Source organism: Pelobates fuscus, chromosome 3 (assembly GCF_036172605.1).
Source record: "Pelobates fuscus isolate aPelFus1 chromosome 3, aPelFus1.pri, whole genome shotgun sequence".
Taxonomy (NCBI): domain Eukaryota; kingdom Metazoa; phylum Chordata; class Amphibia; order Anura; family Pelobatidae; genus Pelobates; species Pelobates fuscus.
The window spans coordinates 252,649,831-252,676,442 of NC_086319.1; the positions used below are offsets into that span (position 1 = coordinate 252,649,831).

Consider the following 26,612-nt stretch of genomic DNA (forward strand, 5'->3'; position numbering starts at 1 on the left):
TGGAGGGAGCTCGGCAGCATACAGGGCAAGCCGCCGGGTCCCCTCCTGATCAGTCTGCCTACCTGACTCCTGAGTCCCCGACGGCCCTGAATTTGTCGGTCAGCGCGACCCACTGGGAATCGCCCTGAGACCCACACTTTGGGAACCGCTGCTATATACTGTTCCTGTATGCTTTTTAATGTAAACAATGACTTTTCAGACTAAAGGCAGGGTTTACATTGCTGTCTGGTAACACCTCTAGTGACAGTCACTTACTCGGTACATTAATGCTCCCCATAGGGGTGCATTGATTAGATGCATCTCTATGAGGAGACGTTGATGGCACAGCATGGCTTTTTGCTGCCCATGAGCAATAGTTTTTCTATGGGGAATACTGGATTGGCTGAGATCAAGATTGATGATCTCAGCCATGGAGGTGGGGCCAGCTGCGGCGTCACCAGTACGGTGTGGTAAAGGGTGAGTAAAAGCACCTTTCCCATGTGATTGGAGGGGGGCAGGTCACCTCAACATACACACTCACTGACAGACACACATTCACTCACTGACAGACACATACATACATACATACATACATACACACACACACACACTGCAACACTCACAAATCATTACTTTTATTATTTTAAATCCACCCAACCTCCCTACCTTTGGGAATGCTGGAGTGGATTTGTGTTCCCTGTGGCCCACTGGGGCTTCTGTCATCTCCCTGCTCTGCTCCCTAGAGAGCTGTTAAGTGATGTGGGGCCAGAATGACATCCTATCTGGTAGGGATCGACCGATATTGATTTTTTAGAGCCGATACCGATACCGATATTCGGTGAACTTTCAGGCCGATAGCCGATATAATTTGCCGATATTCTGTACATTTACCATTTTGGAAAATAAAAACTATTTCTAAAGGTAAATGCACAAAATATACATGCCACGTGTAGTGGATGCAGTGTGTTTAGACAGGGGAGCTGTGTGTGTTTGTGTAGTGTGTGTGTTGTGGATGCAGTGTGTGTGTGTTGTGGATGCAGTGTGTGTGTGTTGTGGATGCAGTGTGTGTGTGTGTTGTGAATGCAGTGTGTGTGTGTTGTGGATGCAGTGTGTGTGTGTTGTGGATGCAGTGTGTGTGTGTTTTGGATGCAGTGTGTGTGTGTTTTGGATGCAGTGTGTATTAGTGTAGTTTGTATATAGTGAAAGCAGAGTGTGTGGGTAGTGTGCGTGAAGTGAATGCTGTATATACTAAATGCAAAGTGTGTGTGTTTGTGTAGTGTGTGTATATAATGCAGTGTGTGTATATAATGCAGCATGTTTGTGTAGTGTGCATTATATAAACACACTACACAAACACACTGCATTATATACACACACTATGCAAACACACTGCATTATATACACACACTACACACACTGCGTTATATACACACACTGCATTATATAAACACACTACATTATATAAACACACTACACAAACACACACTGCATTATATAAACACACTACACAAACACACTGCATTATATAAACACACTACACAAACACACTGCATTATATACACAGTGTGTTTATGTAGTGTATGTGTATATAATGGAGTGTGTGTGTTTGTATAGTGTGTGTATATAATGCAGTGTGCTTGTATAGTGTGTTTATATAATGCAGTGTGTTTGTATAGTGTGTTTATATAATGCAGTGTGTTTGTGTAGTGTGTGTATATAATGCAGTGTGTTTGTGCAGTGTGCATTATATAAACACACTATACAAACACACTGCATTATATATACACACACTATACAAACAAACACTACACAAACAAACTGCTTTATATACACACACTATACAAACACACTGAATTATATACACACAGCATTATATACACAGTGTGTTTGTGTAGTGTATGTGTATATAATGGAGTGTGTGTGTATTTTTTTATTACATTATTTTTTTTTTTTATATTTAATTATTATTATTTTTGTCCCCCCCCTCCCTGCTTGTTGCCTGGCCAGGGAGGGGGGCTGTGGCAGTCCCTGGTGGTCCAGTGGCATGGGCTGAGCTGTGGGGGGGGTGGGCAGCAAGCACTTACTCACCTCCCTGCAGCTCCTCCAGCTCCCCAGTGTAACTCTCGCGGCCAGCGTGCCGCACGGAGCGTTGCCATGGTAACCCATGGCAACGCTCTGACGGCCGCGGGTCTCGCGAGAGTTACACTGGGGAGCTGGAGGCGCTGCAGGGAGGTGAGTAAGTGCTCTGCCCGCCCCCCCAGGACCGCCGGGCTTGTAATGAGCCTGGCGGTCCTGGGAGGTATTATCGGCAATATCGGTATCTATATTGGCTGATACCGATATTGCCGAAAATACCGAATATCGGCCGATTATATCGGTAAAACCGATAATCGGTCGATCCCTACTATCTGGAGGGCATCACTGGGGGGTGCGCAAGGGAGCAGAGAAGGCAGTTAACAGCTCCCTCACCCCTGCACTGATACAGCCACACACGGCACGCCTCCATTAGCTCTCAATGAGCCGACTGTCTGCATGCCTGCCTGCCTCAGCCCTGCGTGAGCCGACTGCCCGTCTCCAATTTCAGGCATCCGGTCACCTCAGGGGCTGTACAGGATCACAAATCCCAGTGATTTGTTGAGCCCTGCTTTACAAGTATAACTAGCAATGCCCTTTTTTTTTTTCTTCCTGAATAATGAGATATATTTATTTTTATACAGTGGTAATTTGACAAAAACAGACAAGGCTTTATGCTAACCAGTAATATACAGTGAGTGAAACATGTATTTGATCCCCTGCTGATTTTGAACGTTTGCTCACTGACAAAGAAATGATCAGTCTATACTTTTAATGGTAGGTGTATTTTAACAGTGAGTTACAGAATAACAAAAAAAAAATCCAGAAAAACGCATGTCAAAAAAAGTTATAAATTGATTTGCATGTCAATGAGTGAAATAAGTATATGACCCCTTCGACTTAGTACTTGGTGGCAAAACCCTTGTTGGCAATCACAGACATTTCTTATAGTTGGCCACCAGTTTTGTACACATCTCAAGGGGGAATTTGTCCTACTCCTCTTTGCAGATCCTCTCCAAGTCATTAAGGTTTCAAGGCTGACATTTGGCAACTCGAACCTACACCTCCCTCCACAGATTTTCTATGGGATTAAGGTCTGGAGACTGGCTATGCCACTCCAGGACATTAATGTGCTTCTACTTGAGCCACTCCTTTGTTGCCTTGGCTGTGTGTTTTTGGTTATTGTCATGCTGGAATACCCATCCACAACCCATTTTCAATTCCCTGGCTGAGGGAAGGAGGTTCTCACCCAAGATTTGACGGTACATGGCCTCATCCATCGTCTCTTTGATGCGGTGCTGTTGTCCTGTCCCCTCAGTGGAAAAACACCCCAAAGCATAATGTTTCCACCTCCATGCTTGATAGTGGGAATGGTGTTCTTGGGGTCATAGGCAGCATTCCTCCTCCTCCAAACACGGCGTGTTGAGTTAATGCCAACACTTTCACCCAGTTCTCTAAATCATTCAGATGTTCATTGGCAAACTTCTGACGGGCCTGTACATGTGCTTTCTTGAACAGGGGAACCTTGCGGGCGCTGCAGGATTTCAGTCCTTCACGACGCAGTGTGTTACCAATTTGTTTTCTTGGTGACTATGGTCCCAGCTGCCTTGAGATCATTAACTGAATCCTCCCGTGTAGTTCTGGGCTGATTCCACACCATTCTCATGATCATTGAAACTCCACGAGGTGAGATCTTGCATGGAGCACCAGACCGAGGGAGACTGACAGTTATTTTGTGTTTCTTCCATTTGCGAATAATCGCACCAACTGTTGTCACCTTCTCACCAAGCTGCTTGGCAATGGTCTTGTAGCCCATTCAAGGTCTACAATCTTGTCCCTGACCTCCTTCCACAGCTCTTTGGTCTTGGCCATGGGGGAGAGTCTGGAATCTGATTGATTGCTTCTGTGGACAGGTGTCTTATATACAGGTAGCAAGTTTTGATTAGGAGCACTCCCTTTAAGAGAGTGCTCCTAATCTCAGCTCATTACCTGTATTAAAAACACCCGAGAGCCAGAAATCTCCCTGATTGATAGGGGATTAATTGCTTATTTCACTCATTGACATGCAAATCAATTCATAACTTTTTTTTTTTTACATGCGTTTTTCTTGATTCTTTTTTTTTTTACATTTTTTTGTTATTCTGTCTCTCACTGTAAAATACACCTACCATTAAAATTATAGACTGATCATTTATTTGTCAGTAGGAAAATGTTCAAAATCAGCAGGGGATCAAATACTGTTTTCCTCACTGTATGTGGTCAATAAAAACTATAACTTATTACATGACTAAGTTAAAATCTATAACATAGTAACTATTTTAAGGTATTCTAAAATCAGATTTTAAACTGACTCTCCAAGAGAAGCTGTCCATTAGAACATGCATTCTAACTTTTTATGCTTTTGTGATTTTGATTTCCATCTCTGTCACCTAAGCTCCCTTCCTACTGAGTTTATATGGAGAAACAGTTCCATGGTCGAGACTGCACAACCTTTCATAGAATGTGTGCATCAGCATACCATCCAATTGCTTGGATAGCTCAGTAAGGAAGTTAGATATCAATGGGTGGATGGGGGAACCCTGTCACCACAGATGAGGGAAAATATAACAACATTTCAAACTAAAGTTTTCAAATATTTTCAGGGAAACTTGTAATTTTTATGTTTATGGTGCCTGTATATTCACTTTCCCCTTGTACTCAGAACTCTCTAAGTACTTTTTTTCAATGGTTCAATCTAAAATAAATACAGTGGTACCTTGGTTTACGAATTTAAGGTGTTTTCCGGGACGTTTTGTATTGCGAAAAATGTGTTTTCCCATAGGAATGGATTGAAAACCAATTAATCCGTTCCGGAGGTCAACCCACAATGCAGAACACACAGTAAAAGGCATGCAAACGACAAGCTCAGCTCCTTACTTTTCCATCACTTGGGAAATGCACCCAAAAAGTCCCAAAAGTGCTGCAAATTTTTTTCCAAAATGGTTCCAAGACTCGATGCAAAAACCGCTCCAACACCTCCACACTCGACGCCTCGTGCTACCCACAAACTCCAGCATGCACGGGGGCGGCGTTATAAACCTCCCTGGTGCAATGCATCCTTGGAAAACTTGCTTTGTATTGCGAAAAAAAATTGTAAACCGAGGCATTGTTTTCAATGGATTTCTATTTGTAAACTGAAAATTGTAAACCGAGGTACCGCTGTATATATTTTTTTATAGTATAATGCACGAATGATAATGTTACTGTCTGCTTCATGTAAAGAGATTAAATACTGTTACGTAGTGAAATATGCAGCACGCTTACCAATTGCCTGGGCTCTCACCCAGAGCTGCTCACTCATCTTCAGTGTAGTAGAGGTGTCTGTAGTGACAGGATCTTCCCTGTTCTCAGATCTCCCGATTTATGAGCAGAAGGCCTGCCTACTCCTTAATAGGGTAACTCTGCCAAGCAGGCTTCTCTGTGCCAAATTAATTCTGTAGCTCTTTCCAGGAAAATAACATGTTCACTTAATCTATTACAGAAAAGAGCAATTGTTCAAGGAACTTGTTACATAACTGTTGGTTACGGTTTGCCAATCAGCTTATTAAAACACTCTAGGCATCAAAGGTATATTTAAAGATCTGCTTCTGCACGGTTCCCAAAGTTTGGGTCGCGCTGACCCACATATCCAGGGCCGCCGAGGACTCCCTCCAATTAGTCTGAACTGCAGCTCCGCCGGGTGCAGAACTGCAGACCGTGTGATAAAAGTCTCACGAGCACCCACAGCATTACCATGGCAACACTCTAGGAGCTTGCTAGACTTTTATCACACGGTCTGCAGCTCTGCACCCGGCGGAGCTGCACACTGGAGAGTTTACCCACTGGACCACCAGGGAGACACTGGACCACCAGGGAATTAAATAAAGGCAGGACACATCCCCCAGATTCTGCCCCCCCCCATGTAACCCCTTCACTCCCTGCCCCCAAACACACTGTATCCCCTTCTCTCCCTTCCTCCCCCACAATGTATCCCCTTCTCTCCCTGGTCCCGCACACTGTAACCCCTTCTCTCCCTGCCCCCCCACACTGTAATCCCTTCTTTTCATGCCACCCCACACTGTATATCCTTCTCTCCCTGCACCCCCCACACTGTATCCCCTTCTCTCCCTGCCCCCCACACTGTAACCCCTTCACTCTCTACTTACACACTGTAACCCATTCTCTTCCTGCTCCCTCCCCACACTGTAACCCCTTCACTCCCTGCCCCCACACTGTAACCCCTTCTCTCCCTGCCCCCCTCCCCACGCTGTAACCCCTTCACTCCCTGCCCCCCTCCCCTCACTGTAACCCTTTTTCTCCCTGCACCCCCCACTGTAGCCCTCTTTCTCCCTGCCTCCCCCACTGTAGCCTTTTCTCCCCCTGCTCCCCACCCCCACTGTAGCCTTTTCTCCCCCTGCCCCCCACTCTGTAACCCTTTCTCACCCTGCCCTCATACTGCCCCCCCCACACTGTTACCAGCACACACACTCCCTCCCACACTCACCGTCACCTCTCCCACATACCGTCACCCTCACCTCTTGTCTCTTCGTGTATGTGTATCTGTGTGACCTTGTGTGTATTGTGTGTCAGCGTGCATCTGTGTGTGGGAAACTAGCTGTTATTGTGTGTGTTTGTGTGTATCGCTGTGTCTGTGTGTGCCTCTGTATGTGTGTGGGTTTGTGTGTATGTGTATACACTGCACACATACTCAATACAAAAAAAACATGCTTGCATTCCAACACACATTGTGTATATGTATATTTTATATACACAATATACACACTGCATCCACTACACACACGCACTGCAATCAAACGCAAACATTACATACAAACACATACCTGCATTAAAACACTAAACTTATATATAAACACCCCTTCATTCAAACACTACACACAAAAAGCACACCTGCATTTAAGGTCCTACACTACATACAAACACCCCTGCATTCAGACGCAAACATTACAAACAAGTACACCACTACATTCCAATGGCAATAGCACATACACATATACTGAATACAAAAACATGCTTACATTCAAACACTCAAACACTGCTCACAAATATAACCCTGCAATGATGCACAAATGGTAGATCCCCAGCTGGTATAGTATTGTTGAAGTTCTCCGGCAGATGGAGATCTATCTTTTGGCCACACTTGCACTAGCGGGGGGCACAGAAAACATTATCCACCACTGGGATAATAAACGTGAGGTGCCTGGATGAAAGAGCAGGACACAGCACTTCTGATTCTGACCGAGTCTGTGAATAAGCAGTTGTATGCCTCTAAAACTGATTTCCTTGATGTGCAAAGTTTCTGCCTCTAAAACTCCATGATATGTCAAAATAATGCCTCTAAAACTGCCATGACATGCCAATTTTATGCATCTAAAGCTTATTGCCATCGTGTGCCAATTGTATGCCTCTGAATCGGATTACCATGATGTGCCAAGTTTATGTATTTAAAGCTGCCATGATGTTCCAATTGTATGCCTCTAAAAAACGATTGCCATGGTGTGCCAATTTTATGCCTCTAAAGCTGGTTGCCGTGGTGTGCCAATTTTATACATCTAAAACTGATTGCCATGATGTACCAGTTTTATGCATCTAAAGCTGATTGCCATGGTGTGCCAATTGTATGCCTCTAAAGCTGATTGCCATGGTATGCCAATTGTATGCCTCTAAAACTGGTTGCTGTGGTGTGCCAATTGTATGCATCTAAAGTGGATTGCCATGGTGTGCCAGTTGTATGCATCTAAAGTGGATTGCCATGGTGTGCCAGTTGTATGCATCTAAAGTGGATTGCCATGGTGTGCCAGTTGTATGCATCTAAAGTGGATTGCCATTGTGTGCCAGTTGTATGCATCTAAAACTGATTGCCATGATGTGCCAAGTTTATACATCTAAAACTGATTGCCATGATGTACCAGTTTTATGCATCTAAAGCTGATTGCCATGGTGTGCCAATTGTATGCCTCTAAAGCTGATTGCCATGGTATGCCAATTGTATGCCTCTAAAACTGGTTGCCGTGGTTTGCCAATTGTATGCATCTAAAACGGATTGCCATGGTGTTCCAGTTGTATGCATCTAAAGTGGATTGCCATGGTGTGCCAACTCTATGCCTCTAAAACTGATTGCCATGGTGTGCCAATTGTATGCATCTAAAGCGGATTGCTATAGTGTACCAATTGTATGCCTCTAAAACTGGTTGACGTGGTGTGCTAATTGTATGCATCTAAAGCGGATTGCCATGGTGTGCCAGTTGTATGCATCTATAGTGGATTGCCATGGTGTGCCAACTGTATGGATCTAAAAGTAATTGTCATGGTGTGCCAATTGTATGCCTAAAATTACCGTTTTGAAAAGTGGGTCTCGGCCCATAAAAGTTTGGGAAGCCCTGTGCTACTGAATTAAACTCGTCTGTCTGTCTATCTATCATTTTTACATTTTTTATTTACAAACCATTTGAACTATATTTATATTGTGAGAGATTGACAGAGACATAGTGGAAGGGAGATGATATATATTTGACTGATATAATCCCAAGAGGAGGGTTAGCTATGATAAATGATATACTTGGCTGTAGGAGTAGAACCCCCCCAGGCAGGAAGAGAGAAAATAAATATACCAGCAGCTCAGACAACTCATGAAAATGAAAGATCTAAGTTAGAACTGAACTAAATTTCCTATGGAGACATTTTAAAGCAAAAGGCTCATAATTAATATATAATTAGGACAGTGCAAAAAAGCTTGACTCCAGTTTACGCAACCACAAAGCAGACAAGGCTTTATGCTAACCAGTAATGTATATGGTCAATAAAAACTATAACTTATCGCAAAACTAAGTTAAATTCTTTCTATTTTCATTATTTTCAGCTAGCTATTCAGTTCACCAATTCCACACACTTCCTTGCGTATTGAACTATCTAAGGACTAGTGTGGAGTGAGGATCCATTCACTGATCTAGCAGTGCCAGATAGCCGAATATGCAGGAGCTGTACAATGAGTGTGTACACTTTTCCGTTCCTTGCCTGGCTTTTTATGCTCTGGTTTTCGTTTAAATTCAGCAAATTACATCTTAATCCAGTTCAGACTAAGCAAAAATCAGAGCAAACAAGATGAGAAACTATTTCATCTCTCCTCTTCCATGTATGCTTTCTCTATGATTACTAGCGGTTTACTTTTTAAAAATCGTGGTTAGTGACCGTTCCTTTTTTAAGGGGCACTTTAGTTGCCCTAACCACTTCTTTATGATATGATTATGGTGCCTGGAGTCCCCTGGCAGCAGCACATGTTAAATACCTGTTTTTGAATAGTTTAATATTGAATAAGAGTTCCCGGGTACCTGAAATAAGAATCCCTTGCTGTTTATCAATCTAGCGTAGAAACACCCATGGGCAACAGTGATTATCTGAGAGCATCAGTCTTAACCATGTCTTCTGTGGGTGGCTGTGAAACCCTTTTCAGAGTTAAACTGATCGAAATCTGTTTAACACTGAACTGTGAGTCAAAGCCAAGGGATCCAGGCACCGTAATCACGAGAGATTACCTCTTTTAATTTGCTTCACTTGCCTAATTTATCTCAAAAAGCACGGGACAAACAAGTTCCGTTGTATCAGATCTAGGAAAAGACTTTTCTAATTTACAATGCTAGAACTTAATCACCAAATACCATTTTTTTTTAAACTTTTTTTTTTAAATTCTCTATTTTTGTAGTGCACGCATATATTACAACCAAATACAAATTTAAACATTATCTCTTTCAATACATCAGGGTCGGAACCTGCAAATGTACCACATCAATTCGTCAGCGTCCGCCCTTCGATCTGTATCTCCCGACCAGGCCGCAGCTGATCCCACACCAAAAGTAAAGCAGTACTCAAATTCTATCTCGTTGTACTCTGATCCCTCTATCAGTGAAAATGACCGGTCATCACGTCCTCTTTTACTGTTCCTTCCCTGGTTGGGTTCAAAAGCAAGAGCATTTGAGAAGTATATTCAGTTGTATTTTAAGCTTGGCTTTGATGTGCTGGTGGCAGAAAGCTCTTTATCTCACTTTCTGTGGCCCAGAAGAGGGTTGAACTATGCTGGCCATGTGCTAGACCTTCTATTGAATGAAAAGGACCTCTCCTCCCGTAGTCTTTTTGTTCATGCTTTCTCCATAGGAGGGTACACATTTGCACAGATGTTGGTGGCAATATCCAGAGGCTCTGAAGAACAAAGAAAGGCACTACATCGAATTCATGGTCAAGTTTATGACAGCCTTGTAATAGGCAGTATGGAGAACATGGCAAAAGGTAAATAAATTTGCTACTTACTTTGCAAATGTCTTTACTGGACATGCTTTTATGGAATAAGGAAAAAAACAAACCATATACTAGAATTAGTCTCCAGCTTCGTGAAGACTTGTTTTGGTCTGAAAGTGGTCTGCTGCACCATTTGCATGTTCAAGTGCTATTATTTTAGTAACTTTAAGTATTTGTTATTATATCTTTCTTAATTTTTAAAATATAATCTAAGTAATGCATTCAAAATGCATAAGTAGCTGACACGTCAGCCAATTCTATCCACATAATAATTTCAGTGGGTTGGAATAAATGATTCCGGCCTTAACAGTTGTTCCGTTCATTAGAATATATAATTATGTTCTCAGCCTGATAGCAGCTGATGTACCTACAACCAGCTTACCTATGCCTTCATTTATGCTTGTGGTGTCAGAACAGAGAAAGCTGCAAGAAACTGCCCAAAGAGGTGAGAACTTGTATGGTCACCCAACCTGCCTGTCCAGTGGACCGTTAACGAATGTTACATACTCTAGTTAACAGTGGGCTTATAGGTAGCAGTGGGAATAGATCTGCACTACAAGCTGCACAGAAAGCATAAGCTGTTATGGTATTTTGAACTGTCTCTTTAATTTAAAACATAAATAGGTTTAGCACAGAAATACAAATAGGCTCAGCAGAAGGAATTATGGAATTATGCAGAATATATTAACACCCACCAACCCACCACACCATCTCTCTTTCTCTCTCCTCTCCACCCCTCCTCCCCCCCCCTCCCCCTCCCCCCGGGAGCTGTAGTTCTTCAACATCTGGGCATATACCTTTTGGGCTCCCCTACTCTAATAGGGCTCACAAATTATTTTAATTTTCCCTTTTTAACTTGAATTCCAATTTTCATTTTCTGACAGGTGTGGCAACAATGTTCAGTTCTGGCTTTCTAGAGACTCTGATTTTCCGAGGAGCACTCCTTTACTTCAGCCTCTTTAAATCTCAAACGGCAGATTACTATGAGCATGCCATACAAATCTTCCGTAATACACCCATCACCTGCCCTGCTTTAATATTCTACTGCTTGAATGACCCCATGAGTGACCATGCTGCTGTGGAGCAACTTGTTGCAGACTGGGAGAAACAAGGCATCAAAGTGGAGAGCAAGAAATGGGAACAATCAGTGCATGCTGGCCATCTCTGGAGACACCCACAGGAGTACACTGAAACGTTAAACAAATTCATTTCTAGTCTTCATTCCAACTTCCTTAGGAGCAAACTATAACGTACGTGTGTGTGGTGCTTAATTTTGCACACAAATCTATCCTATTCATCATTTCCCTGTTCCATTTTTTTTTTTTAGATGCCAATACGGAGTTAATTCATACTGAAATAGTTATAATATTAAAGTTGCTAGAGCATAACTAAACCGAATTAACGGCTAGGTTTAATCTACCTCATAGGAGATGTATGATACTTTGGATTAATCTGTGCGAGTACAAAAAAACCTAATGATGTTTGAGCTGTAGTGATTATGGTACTAGGCGAACCCTGGTGCCTATGCATTGTAATTAATCAAACTGTTTTAGCATGGTTTGGCCTATTACCAGTGGTTGGAGGCTAGGAGCGCTGCCTAATGGAACACAGGTAAGAAGCCAGACAATAAAAAATAGTTAGACTTGTTGCAATGGGTGGTCACCAGGGCACTCTTTGCACTGTAAACCCCACTGTGAGCTGTGAGTCCTGTACCAGGTTCCTCGCGGGCAGAAAGGTTGGAAGTATAGCAATTGTGGTTTTTCATGCAGAGATCAGTAGTTTGCGGAGTAAGTTGTGGTTTTATGAAGCTTATATTAGATCTCTGCACTCTACTTTGACATCTCTGGTCAGCACATACAGTCCCAGAATGATCAGTATTCACATTTGTTTTTCTAGAGTACCACTAAAGACATTACAATAGGCCAATACATGGTTGCTGTATGGTTGGCTCCCCTCCAGCCCCTCCGCCCAAGTTGCCCTATTATGGATTGTGGATCTAAACAAAGGAAATAAGTTTATTTGCTTTTTAATAACATAAATGCCTCCAAGCACTGCATTATGAATGAAAATTTCCCAGCATTTTTACACATGTGTATTATTGTCAAATATTACATAAGGTTTCTCTAGTCCACATGACGCCATCTCAGATTCAGTATCATTGTGGAGATAGTAGAAGTAGAATCTAGGTCAAATTTGAACAGTATGACATTATGGACCAAATCCGAATGAGAATATGAAAACTACCTCACATAACTGGTTAATAGGACAATCCTCACTAGAAAGAGAAATCAAATATTTTGCGCTGCTTCATAGCTAAATGTTTTATGTATTGCTATAAACTCCACTCATTCAAGTTTTGTTTGGTTGTAACCATTAAAGGAACACTTTAGTCACCTAAATTACTTTAGTTAAATAAAGCAGTTTTAGTGTATAGATCATTCCCCTGCAATTTCACTGCTCTATTCAATGTCATTTAGGAGTTAAATCACTTTGTTTCTGTTTATGCAGCCCTAGTCACACCTCCCCTGGCTATGATTGACAGAGCCTGCATGAAAAAAAAAAACTGGTTTCACTTTCAAACAGATGTAATTTACCTTAAATAATTGTATCTCAATCTCTAAATTTAACTTTAATCACATACAGGAGGCTCTTGCAGGGACTAGCAAGCTATTAACATAGCAGGGGATAAGAAAATCAGGGGATAAGAAAATACACCAAAACTGCTTCATTAAACTAAAGTTGTTCAGGTGACTATAGTGTCCCTTTAAACTGTTATATAATTATATTTGCATTTAAATGGTGTTAAGTTTTAAGATGCCTCATTACAGAACTGTGAATTTGACTAAAGTTATATATCTATATTCTTTCAATAAAACTTTGTCAGATTACATATATTACCCAAAAAGTGGTGTTAACTGAAAAATAATATAAAATACAGCACTTGCGAGCACCTGGGACAGAATGGAATGACATTTTAAAAGTCCATTTATATATTCCCATAACAAGTGAGAGAAGGAACAAACACTGCTTTTATGAGGGTTCTCCTGCTTTACCCTGTCGCTCAATTATCAGCATAGTGATGTAAAAGATAAATAAATTACAAAGAAAATTAACATAATAAATGTGCCTATTCATTTACATAAAGATATATTGTCTAACTTGAATAAAATTTCTATACTCAACATCACACAAATTTCTTAACACTGTTTACATACAGGAATTTAGATGTCTCCAGCTAAACGCGTTTCACTCTTGTATGGAGGACAGCTACTGAGGAAGCTCATACAAGAGTGAAACGCGTTTAGCTGGAGTTTTGGACTTTTATACTTGGACTTTCTACCTTTTAGCTTATATGCTTTTGAGAAGTCTTAATATTGTTTTTATTATTTTTTATCTCTAAAATAAATCGATATTTTTTTATATCAGTCCATATAGTCCTTTCTAGCCTCCAGGAACACTATGTGGGGAATGCTATCCCAATAAATTAGCATATTGCCAACAAACCTCAGAGCCAGGAATTCAAGGCTCTGTCTAAGGTGAGCATAACAATTACTATCTCACTATTTTGTATACTCTATCTGTACAATACCACCTATGAGGTTCTCTCTCTCTGCTTGTTCCATATCTTCGGGAGAACATCGTTTGGGATAAAGGGGTGTGTTGCTGCCTCAAGAGCAAAAAGGAGTCACTTACGGAGCCAATAGCTTATAGGCTCCAACCCACGTGAGTGGTTTCAACCAATTGCTACTATTATTCATTTTTTATTTTTGTAAACCATCTGCACTATATTCTCTCTTTTTGTTGTTTTACTTTGTATGTACATTTGGACACATTGTATCACTATGTTGGAGGGGTGAGTATACCCCCTCATTATTTATATTAATATTCATTATAGCGCTCCACTTGCTGGTATATTGTTTATACCTTTTTATTCTTATATAGTGTTTACATTGCTGCCTGGTAACACCTCTAGCGACAGTCACTCAAACGCCCTCTAGAGGTTCTTCCTATTTCAGTGCTTCACAATGTGCAGCACCTACATTAATGTTCCCTATAAAGATGCATTTATTCAATGCACCTCTATGAGAAATTAAACTGGCGCAGTGGCAGTCTTCCAATGCTTTCCGATGGAAGCATTGGATGGCTGAAATTGTCAAGATTGATAATCTCAGCCATGGAGGTGGGGCCAACCACAGCATCATCAGCACAGCGTGGGGAAAAAAGGTGAGAAAAAAAAACACCTTTCCCATGTGATTGGAGGGAAGACACACTCACAGACATACAGACACACTCGCTCACAAGTAATTACTTTATTTAAAAATACCCAGCCTCCTTACTTCTGGAGAGCTGGAGTGGATAGGCTTTCGCTGGGGTCCAGTGGGGCTGCTGTCATCTCCCTACTCAGCTACCTCTGACGCACTGTTTAGTGAGCTGGGGGCCGGAGAAACGTCATAACACGGCATCAGGACTAGTCGCACGAAGGAGCAGAGCAGGGACATTACAGATCCCAAGCTGCGGCATTAAGTCATCCGTCCGCCTGCCTCCCTCTGCTCTCCATTACGCAGCCACCCCGTCCATCAGCCTCCCGCCACCCTCAGCTCTCCATTGGCTGGCCATCCCCCTCCATCCTTCTGCAATAAATGAGCCGGCCGCCTCCCTCTCACAGCTCTCCATGAGCCGGTCTCCTTCCCTTACTACTCAATGAGCCGGCCCCCTCAACTGACCACTTCTACTGGTACCACATTTGTGAGTGCAATATTATTTCCTATTTTACTGGTGTTAGTTTTATACTATGTTGTGTTTTTTTGTGAATTTTAAAGTGATTAAAGATATGGAAGAATTTATCCTTCACATTTGGTGTTCCAGAATTCATATATACATATCAGACGGAAAAGTGAAGGTATAAATATTGCATTATGCCTGTATCCCTATTGTACTATTATCTTTACCACACCATTTCTTTCTTTGTTTTTTATTTTATATATATCACGGTTTTCAGAGATTACTGGGATGTTGGTGTTTAGGGAGAACACTATTGCTGTTTATATATTATATATATATATATATATATAGACTCTATGTTCTCATATTCTAAGTTGTTCTACTAGTCTATTGATAATGAATGAGAAGAATGAAGGAAGAATAACTAGAATTACAAAACTAGTAAAGCTTGTAATATAACCAGTTCTATCCAGTTAACGTATAATAGAATTTGATTAATGTCGCGCTATATGTTTATTAGTTATATATTTTGTGCACTTGTAAATTAATTAATGAGTAAAAGTTAAAATAAAGATAGGATTTGAAATAGATCGAAACAAAACGCAATGAAATAAGAAAGGATAGAGTAAATTAACCCAATGTCTGAAACAAGTGATGACAAAGATATAATTGGTTGTTGAGAGTATGCATCGATGACAGATATATCACGACAAAATACCTATCTGATGTTGTAAAACAAACAACAACAAAAAACTATAAATAAGCCTTTCTTTAAAAAAAAAAAAAAAAGCTAATGGTAAAGGGATTCACTACTGTTAAGGATGCAAATCTGTATTCCTAACACTAAAGTGGCCTCTGGTGCCGCTCTCCACCCGGCACATAAATTGTCTTGCCCGATTCCAGCGCCGATGTACTCCTGTGCTGGGTTGGCGCACAGCCTCTCTCGACATCATCCAACAGGAGGACCTAATGCACATGCTCGGCAAGCACATTAGGCCCTCACCATAAGAAAGCATTGCCTCAATGCAGAGCAAATACAAGAACACTTACAGGAACGATAGGTTGGACAGACAGCCACTGGAGGCAGTTTTAGTCCTGCAAAGTAATAATTGCAGTGTCTCAAAAACTTAAAGGATTTACATTGCAGGACTAAGTGGGACAGGGATACTGCACTAAAACCCCTTCAATGAGTTGAAGTGGTCTGGATGCCTATCATGTCCCTTTAAAGCAGTTGAAAAGAATTCGCATATGATTATTTTTTTTCCCACTGTCTTTATCTTCATAACTCATAATGAGTTAATGATTATTTTAAAGATATGCTTAGTCATTACTTTTCACATTTGTTCGAAATGAATCAGTAGTTGATACTAAATAGTTCTAGTTAGTCTCAAACTACAATGAATAAGATAACTGGTAATGAAATTAATTCATATTCACCAATATAGATGTTTTAAATCCCACTTTACATTTTTAATGAACTGTATTTCAAATGTAAAAACTAAAAGTGCTGGGATTTTCCTGACTAGTAACGAGGTCACTGTGACCCAGCAGATAGTGGAACAAAGGAGTGTTTCAGGTCACTCTGGGTTGGGTAAACAAAGAATGTTTAACATGCTGTAATACAGAGCTGTATTCTTTTCTACACATATGGTAATGAAGAAGGTTAAGTTTGAACAGTGAAATGTTGCCCGATGCACTCAGGTTCAGTTTAGGTTACAACTAAATAGAAATATTGGCCAATTCTAGCCCCTCTTATATCTCTTCACAGATCCATAGGTATGCCCCTTCTCGGTCTCTCCGCTCTGCCCATGACCTTCTCCTGTCCACTACTCGCACCCGTACGGCCAACTCGCGCTTGCAGGACTTCTCGCGGGCGGCTCCCTTCCTATGGAATAGCCTGCCTACCGCCATCAGACTCCCTACCCTAGTCTTCAATCATTTAAGAAGTGCTTTAATACCCATCTCTTTAGGAAAGCTTATGGCCTCCCAGAGTAACCTCTACCTCACATACCTGTCTCTTGCTCTCTCCTAAAGCACTCTACTCTCTCCTCCAGCTCTGCTTCACTTCCACCTTATTTGATTGCTATTCCCTGTCCTAATGTGTTTTATACCCCACCTCCTATAGACTGTAAGCTCGTTTGAGCAGGGTCCTCTTCAACCTATCGTTCCTGCAAGTTTTCTTGTAATTGTCCTATTTATAGCTAATCCCCTCTATTTATAAATCCCCTCTCTTATAATATTGTAAAGTGCTACAGAATCTGTTGGCGCTATATAAATGGCAATAATAATAATATACCATTAATTAATCCTCTAGACTAGACTCCCTCAGCAAGTCTGATTTCAACCTGGGAATTAACATTTGTAAGTCACTTTAGTTAGCTGTATGTAATATACATGTTGTATGCCTCTCTAGTAGACTTAAAGTAAATGTGTAAATACTGATAAGCCACAACACATTAAAAGCTCCTGCCTAATATCATGTACGGCCCTCTTGTGGTGACAACACAGTCAGAGGCAGCAATCGAAGAGGGAGACACAAACTTATATCAGGCGACATTTTTGCAGTGTGTGTTGACGACATGTAAAATATGTACAGAATTTGTATTAGGCAGCTTGGAACAAAAATTCCAGACTTCCTAAGTCGTGTGTGCCGGGGGTGCAACTAGCCCCCCGCACACAATTGCCAATAACACTGAATGTGCAGTTTTTCCACCTGAAACACTGCACATACAGACTCCTACCATCATGACCACTTAAAAAAGCAGAAGTAGTCATGGTGGTTGTAGTGACCCTTAAACTGAACTGTGCCGAGGTCCTAGAAAGGTTTGGAACCACTGCATTAGACTAAAGAAGTTGAATTGAAAATGCAATTCATAGAGAAGAACCCCAAAGAACTAGTGAGCACTGAAAAGCAGAAGCCCATTGAGGAGATGAAAATAATTAAATACAAAGTCATACCCAAAGTCTATTCAAATAAATCAGAGGGAAATAAAAATAACCCAAAGGTAGGATAAACCTAGCCTAAGGGATAGAGAAGAGGTACAGAGGTAATAGAGGGCATAACCTGAAAATACTGCTATATGAGAAACACTAGTGGGGATGGTTGGCTTCTAAATAAGAGAGCCAGCCAGCCTTATAGGAATTACCTTCTAAGTAGAGAATCAATATAAGGTAATACTTTATTAAGAGAAAGAAAAAATGTATATAAAAAACACTACCACACAAAATAAATAGTAATAATAATAGTGTAAATGTGTGACAAAAAAGAAACCTGCCAAGATAGTACCATAAATTTGCACACTCTAAATGTAGACTCCACAGACCACAGGTAAAAAAATTTAGCAGCTCAGTACTTATAGTTATAACCGATATGTTACAAAAGTAACAGGCTAATCTAAGTATCCCGGATATGTATTACACAGTGACCTGTTTGTTTAGTATGCGATAGATAGAACGGAGAGTGGAGATAAAGTAAACAGTAGTGCTACGTAATCACTGAGATCGTTATGTGCAAAAAGTTCAATTGGACTAAGCAAGATACAGAAATAACTATATAAAGTCTGTAATAGTGGCTTGCTATAGTCCATGTAGCTGAAAGTATCGTATAGGGGGAATAAAGTAGAATAATGGAAGGAGGTTTCTTTATCGATAAATGGTCAAAAGCACAGTATGCCTCCTGCTATCACTGTAATATAAAAATCCAATAATCCCCTTGCTACTAGACCGGAATACTCCTACATAGGAACTATTCCAGACAAGTAGGTAGCAATAAAGGGAAAAAGGGGGAAGGCACTAATGCTGTAGCGTTGTCAGTGATACAGTGTCAGGCTCCCTATGGGTGCATAGGTGAAATAGTTCATCAGAACGAAATTAACCATTGCCAAACACAATCTTAGTTCGAAAGTGTATCCCTATGTAGAGCGTCTCCCAAGGTAATATGATGCAAACAGGTATGGTAAATAGGGAGGATGAGATATACAAATAGGTAGAATCAGTTATTCCGGAAAAGTGTCTAGAGACATATAGTTTGTAGATCTGAAGTTCTATATTTTACTGGTGAGAATGTATCATCTATACAAAACTCCCCCTCCGTGGGGTAACAAATAGGTAGAATCAGTTATATAAAGCTCGCACAACCCCAGTAACAATCCTGCTATTAGACCGGAATACCTCTACAAAGAGACTATTCCGGAAAAGTATATAGCACCGAGAAGGAGAAGGGGGAAGGCACTAGGGTCAGGGCATTGAAAACGATTCACCATAGTCGGTCAATGTTACTAATATTGCCCGAATAAAGATGTAGCCCCACCTGTTTAAGGAATATTCCCTACGTATTGAAGCAAAGTTAAAGATATCCCAAATGTATGCACGTTCAAGTATATTCTAAGCAGAATATAAATTGTATAGGTTCTATCTTATCAATACTAATAGGATGGAGTATCCTTAGATAGGGAGTCAGCCAGGCCCCTTTCTGTTCGGCAGCCGGCTTGGAGGAAGTGATTGCCGCGTGTCACCCCCCACCCTCTCCCCTCTCCCCCCTCCCCGGAGATCAGAGCCGCGCGGGAGGAGGGGAGTTCCAGAGAATATCTCCCAACTGCCTCAGCCTGCCACTGGACATGGGAAACCACCCTCCAGAAAAAGGTAAGAACCTGGAGGGTGGCTAAATGTATGTCTGTGTGTGTTTGTGTGTGTGTGTCAGTATGTCTGTGTGTTTGTCTGTCTGTGTGTGTCAGTATGTCTGTCTGTCTGTGTATATGTCCGTATGTGTGTGTGTGTGTATGTAAGTATGCCTGTGTGTGTGTGTGTGTCAGTATGCCTGTGGGTATGTCAGTATGCCTGTGTGTGTTTATCAGTATGTCTGTGTGTATGTCAATATACATGTGTGTGTGTGTGTGTGTCAGTATGTCTGTCTGTGTGTATGTCAGAATGCCTGTGTGTGTGTGTGTGTCAGTGTGTCTGTGTGTATGTCAGTATGCCTGTGTGTGTGTCAGCATGTCTGTATGTGTGTGTCAATATGTATGTGTCAGTGTATGTGTCAATATGTATGTGTCAGTGTATGTGTGTGTGTGTGTGTATGTATGTGTGTCTGTGTTTGTGTCAGTATGTCTGAATGTGTGTCAATATGTCTGCCAGTATATATTTGTGTGTCAGGGTTTGTATGTGTCAGTATGTATCTGCTAATGTTTTAATATGTCTGTCTGTGTGTGTGTGTGTGTGTCAGTATGTCTGTCAGTGTGATTGGGGGTTGGGCGTAATTGGGGGGGGGGGGGGTTGGAGGGGCAGTGGCAGGGCACAGGGGCCCAAGAAAATGCTTTGCCCAGGGTTCTATTCATATTATAGACGGCCCTGTACATATCTACACAGAAGTTATCATATTGATCAAATATCATTAGTATTATAATAATTACCCCACGGAGGGGGAGTTTTGTATAGATGATACATTCTCACCAGTAGAATATAGAACTTCAGATCTACAAACTATGTGTATGCATATCTGCATGGAGAGTGTTATCATGTTGGTCAAATATCCTTAGTATAATTACGCCAAAGAGGGGGGTGGTATTGTGTAGATGATACACTCTCACCAGTGACAAACTGATAGTTGGTAGCCTGGGGTCTGAAAAAATTGTATCTTATTAAACTGTCAGATGGGGAGAAGATAATCTCCAGGATATATATACTGTTTATTTATATATATATATATATATATATATATATATATATGTCTCAAAGGGGCAAAAGACTCAGAGTGGAGAGCAAAGTGAAGGATAACCATAAAATTGATATAAAGCAGAATCCAATTTATTGGGTAAATATGCTACTAAATAAGTAGACGTAATAGTCATAATGGCGGGTACAGTTCAAACACAAAAAATGTATGAAGGTGAAAGAGCAGGAAAGGAAAAAGAAAAGAGGGGTCAATTAAGGCAAAACAAGGACTCTTAGATGAATGGGGTGAAGGAAAACATTTGTTTAGACCCTGTGGTTGGAGGGTCTTAACTTTCTAGATCCATCTACATTCTCTCTGTCTCAAGACTTTGTCGTAATCACCACATCTCTGTTCCCTTCTGACCAATTCCAAACCACAGAACCTCAGGCCTTTAGGGTCCCCTTTATGGTGTTCCTTCAAATGTCTAGAGATAAGTGTCTCAAGTCGATTTTTGGACAACCTAACATGTTCCTTAATTCTCTCTTTAAAGGGGCAGAACATCTTGCCCACATATTTTAGGCCGCAAATGCATGGCAGCAAATACACCAGACCCGCTGTATTGCAGTTAAAAAAGTGTTTAATTCTAAATGTGTGTTGTCCCACACTATCTGTGACACTCTTGGATCCCTGTAGGATATATTTACACGCCACACACCTGCCACAGCCATAGGTACTGCAGGGAGGGTTTCCCAGCCATGTACCCAGTGAGCGTGATTTAGATGAAAAATGACTGGGGACTAAAATGTCCCTCATTTTCCTACCTCTTCTTGCCGTCATGTCAATATTAGGACCGAGGACCTCTTTCAGATGTGTGTCATTAAGTAAAATTGGCCAAAATCTATATATAGACTTTCTGACCTCAAGCCACCCTGAATCATATGTGGCTATCATTCAGATAGTTTTGTTTTTTTATGTGTATTTTCTCGGTGGGTGGTCTGACAGGAGGTCACCTCTGTCTGACTCCAGAGCCCTCTTGTATGCTCTTTTAAGGCATCTATAGGGGTATCCTTTTCCCTGAAATTGCTCTCTGAGTATTTTAGCCATGGTCTTAAAATCAGTGATATTACTGCAGTTTCTCCATAGTCTTAAATATTGTCCTTCGGGTGTTCCTTGTTTCAAAGTTCTTGGGTGAAAACTTTCCCACTGAAGCAAGGCATTAGAGGCTAAAGTTTTCATAAAGAGGGTGGTATGGAGTACACCGTTATCTGTAATAAAGATCATTAGGTCCAGAAAATTCAGGGTACGACCCCCAAATTCAGATGTAAACCTGAGATTTTAGCTGTTTACATTTAGGGCTGAGACTAAGTCATCAAATTCCTCTGGGGTACCCTGCCACACAACTAGAATATCATCTATATAGCGGCGCCAAAGATGTATCTTTGGTAGATATTGTGACAAGATGTCCATTGTTTTCAACTGTTGCTCCCACCAACCAAGGTGGAGGTTGGCGTGAGGGGGCACAGGCCATCCCCATTGTAGTTCCTCTCACTTGGTGGTAGAATTTGCTATTGAACAGGAAATAGTTGTGTTACAGGATGAACACCAGGAGTCTCAATGTGAAGGTGGTATGTGCATCATGTTCTGGGCCTCTTTGGTCTAGAAATTATTTGAAGTGTTCAATGCCTCTATTATGGGGGATGGATGAATATACAGATTCTACATCTAGACTGCATAGATTTGCTGTTTCTGTTTTTTTTTTTTTTTTAAATCTGTGAGGAGGTTGAGTGCCTGCTTAGTATCTCTACTGTAGGATGGAAGATTCTCTACAAAGGTTCTCCGGATTTTGTCAATATACAAGCTACCATTCTGGGTAAGGTTATCAATGCCCGAAACAATGGGGCGACCAGGAAGGTCCTCCAGGTTTTTGTGGACCTTTGTGGACCTTTGGAAGGTTGCTATTCTAGGGTGACGATTCAAGATGAACTCGTATTCGTCACCTGATAGCAACCCTCCTCTGCGGCCATCGTCCAGGATATACTTGTAGCTTCGTAGAAACTCACTAGTGGGATCAGATTTTAATACCCTATAGGTATCAGAGTCACTTAGTACTTTATGGGCCATTTTGATGTAATTATCAGCATCCATCAGTACTATATTCCCTCCCTTGTCAGCTAGCTTAATAATGAGATCAGAGTCTTCTTTAAGTAATCTTAAGGCTCTTTGTTCATTTCTGGAAAGGTTATCATTGGGATGGAAGTTGAGAGACCTAAGAGAAATCTTCTCAATTTCGCTTTTAGCTGCTTCCAGGAAGAGCTCAATGTTCCGAAAACTGGCCAGATTGCTGGTGTAGCGATTCTTAGGTCTGAGTTCTGTACGGTTTAAAGTTATTTCACTGTCATTCTCGTCCAAAAGGAACAAAAGGGTAGTCATATATTGATAGTCTTTGTAAGTGAGATCTAACTCTCTTGCTTTCCTCTCTGTGCGTAACGTATGAAATATGTGTAAAGCAAGTTTACGCACAAAGAGGTGTAGGTCCTTGTTCCACATGAATTTGTCAAAGGGCGGAATTGGTATGAACGAAAGGCCCCTTTCCATAACCCTTAGATGATTAGAGTCTAGGTTGCGAGAAGATAGGTTTAATACTTGTAGTTTTGGATTAGTCATTATTCTAGGAGGAGAGATGCTGGTTAGTAATGTCTCCTCCTCCCCCCACCCCTGGGGTTCCGTGTTTGGTATCTTGTTCTTTGACTTGGGAATTCCTCCTGGTGGTCTAAGGCTAAAAAATTGACACCTTTTTTTTTTTTAAATCAACAATTTTTATTGTATGTTTTGCAGAGTTTCAATCTGAGTACAGAGATTAAGTACATAGTCATATGTTTCTTGCCCCAGGAGGCAACACATTTTCAAGTGTTAACACATTTTCAACCTATGCATCCGTGTTTGGTAATGATGGTAGCCCACTCAGATTCTGTCTCCATTTTGCTAAAACATACTATTTTTTGATAAAACATACTATATTTAAACTATTTACAGATAACCAATTTAACCTACAACATATGGTCATTGTGGTGTGATTCATGCGACTGCCATGTGGGGTTCTGTGGCTATGTTACCCATGCGAGTGTGCTACTACCAGTCTGACCCATTGCCTTTCGATGACCTCTCAGTCTCCTGATCTGCATCATATATTGGGCAAAACTTGGCCCCGTATTCAAGCTCATCAAAGTACCCTGTCCTAGCATGCTTAGATGGGGTCATACGCGTTGACTCTAATGGTTCCAGGGGAGTCATTTTTGAATGTTTGCCATAAGTCGTGCATTTGGGACTTGGTGCGTCCTGTAAGTGTCTGAGTCGTTGTGTACTTTTCGTAGTCCACATTTGTGGAGATTAGGTGCATCAGTTCCTCTGTCGTTGGTATGGTCTCTGACTTCCAGTTTCTTGCTAGTAGCGTCGCCGCTGCTATTAGTATGAGGAACGTCAGTGTACGTGTTGGTTTCGGCAGGTCAAGTGGTATGATGTGCAGCAGGTACGTTTCTATGGTGCGTGGGATATGTCTCCCTGTACTGTGTGAAATTATGTCTGCTACTCTCTCCCAGAAAGGTTGGATCTGTGGGCATCTCCACCATATATGGATTGTGTCCCCTGTGGCTCTCTGGCACCTCCAGCATCTATTATTTGATGTGTTGTACATTTTGGACAATTTGCTGGGGGTCAGATGCCACCTGTATAAAAGTTTCCTTGACAGCTCCAGGTGTGAGGCACAAGCCGATAAACCCTTATGTGCTGTAAAGGCCCTTTCCCACTCTTGAGCTGACAGGTCCCTTTCAAGATCTTTGTGCCATTCTCTTTGGAACCCCCAGAGTTGTGTTTGTGGTTCTTCTATGAGTGTGGAGTAACAGAATGAGAGGGTTTTTTTCTGTTGCTGCGTTTTTAAACATTTGTGTTCGAACCTCGACATCTGTGACATCCCAACCATCCCCTTGTACTGATGTTTCTCCTCTTTAAGTGTGTGGTACATCTGTAGATACGAAAAGTGTGCTGTTTGTGGGACATGGAACTCTGTTTTCAAGTCTGGGAAGTTTCTAAGAGCCCCTCGGTGTGTTACCTGATACAAGTGGGTTATATTGTGTGCCGCCCATATCTTAAAATTGAACGAAGGGTTCAGTATGTGAAGGGTTCTCAGAGGTGTCGCCGGAGACCATTGGGATGTCGAACAAACCCTGAGTCTGTGTTGATCCCAAGTAGTTAGCATCAGTCTGGTGGTCGGCAGTATTTTGGGGGTGTAAGGGCGTAGCTCCTTTGGCACCCATAGATAATAAGGGAGATGTTTCCCTCCTAGTCTGTGGGATTCCAGAGCCACCCATTGTGGGGTATGGGGCTGCGTGTGGCACCCAATGATGTTGGCTAGGTGTGTGGCCCTGCGATATTCTCGAACGTCAGGGAATCCCAGTCCCCCGTCACGGATCGTGCGGGATAGAAGTTTCCAAGGAACCCTTGGTTTCTTGTGCTGCCAGCTAAATCTCAACAGGGTTGTCTGCAGGGCTTTGAGGAATTTCGCGGGAACGTTAATTTGTAGTGTGCGGAATAAATATAGTAACTTTGGGAGTATCACCATTTTTATAGCTGCGCAGCGGCCCACCCATGTTATGTATTTCCCTTCCCAAGATTTTAGTATAGATTCTATCTCACTGAATAATTTTTGATAGTTTGTTGCAAAAAGAGAGTTGGGGGATTTCGTCAACTTTATGCCTAAGAAGGTGAGGAAGTCCTGTCTCCAGTCATATTTAAACGCCTTACGTAGACGCTCCATGGTGTCGCCCTCGATGCCTATTCCCATCGCTTGTGTTTTGTTAACGTTAAGTTTATAATAGGAGTGGGTGCTGTAGTTTTGTATTTCTTTCTGTAGGTTTGGGAGTGATATGTTTGGTTGAGCCAGAGTTAGCAGGACATCGTCCGCAAATAGATTGAGTTTATACTCCCGCTCGCCAATCACTATACCATGTATGTTAGGATTGCGTCTGATCGCCTCCGCCAATGGCTCAAGGGCAAGGACATAAAGGAGAGGAGACAGGGGACACCCCTGACGTGTACCATTTGATATGATGAATGGGGCGGACTGAAATCCTGATGTTGATACTGAAGCATTTGGGGAGCTGTACAGGGCCTTAATCGCCACTTGATATTCGTGGGGGAAGTCAAATTTCGTCAGAACAGCGTCTAGGAAAAGCCAATTCAGTCTGTCAAATGCTTTCTCCGCGTCAAGAGAAACTATAAGCCCCTGAGTCCGGTCCATGTGTATGGTCTGTAAGATGTCTACTACTTTCCGTGTGTTGTCCGACCCCTGTCTCCCATGTACAAATCCCACTTGGTCGTCTGAAATAATGGTAGGGAGAATGGTCTTAAGTCGGGTGGCTAGTATTTTTGCATATAGCTTGGTGTCTGAATTCAGTAGGGAAATTGGGCGGAAATTCTGGCAGATTGTTGGAGGTTTGCCGGGTTTCGGGAGGGTTATCACTCTAGCTGCCAGGAATTCCGTGGGGAAAGCGCCTGTGCGTTGCGCATGATTGAATGCTGTGGCGAGGTAGGGAGCTAGGAGGTGCTTGAACTTTGCGTAATAGGCATTTGTGTAGCCGTCTGGGCCTGGGGCTTTTCCTGTGGGGAGGGAATCAATGCAGTCTAATATTTCTTGTTCTGTGAAAGGGGCTGCTAGTACTGATTTTTGGGTGTCATTCAGGGAGGGTAAAGGGATCTCCTTTAGATAGGCCTGTATGCCTGACGTCGTGGGGTTTGAGGTGTTTGGGTCGTCTTTGAGGTTATAGAGCTGGCCGTAGTACTGCGCGAACTCTTTGCAAATTTCGGTGGG

General features: G+C 41.8%; 1 protein-coding gene and 1 long non-coding RNA gene across 2 annotated transcripts in view; one reads left to right on the forward strand and one right to left on the reverse strand.

Annotated features, from left to right (window-relative positions):
* Positions 1-26,612, reverse strand: part of LOC134602893 (uncharacterized) — a 249,144-nt gene that overhangs the window by 129,640 nt on the left and 92,892 nt on the right. The gene's annotated exons all lie outside the window — the stretch shown is intronic.
* RBM28 (RNA binding motif protein 28) overlaps positions 10,286-26,612 on the forward strand; it is a 78,349-nt gene continuing 62,022 nt past the window's right edge. The window contains exon 1 of the mRNA XM_063448340.1: positions 10,286-10,368. The gene's annotated coding sequence lies outside the window, so the exon portion shown is untranslated. The remainder of the gene's footprint in view (positions 10,369-26,612) is intronic.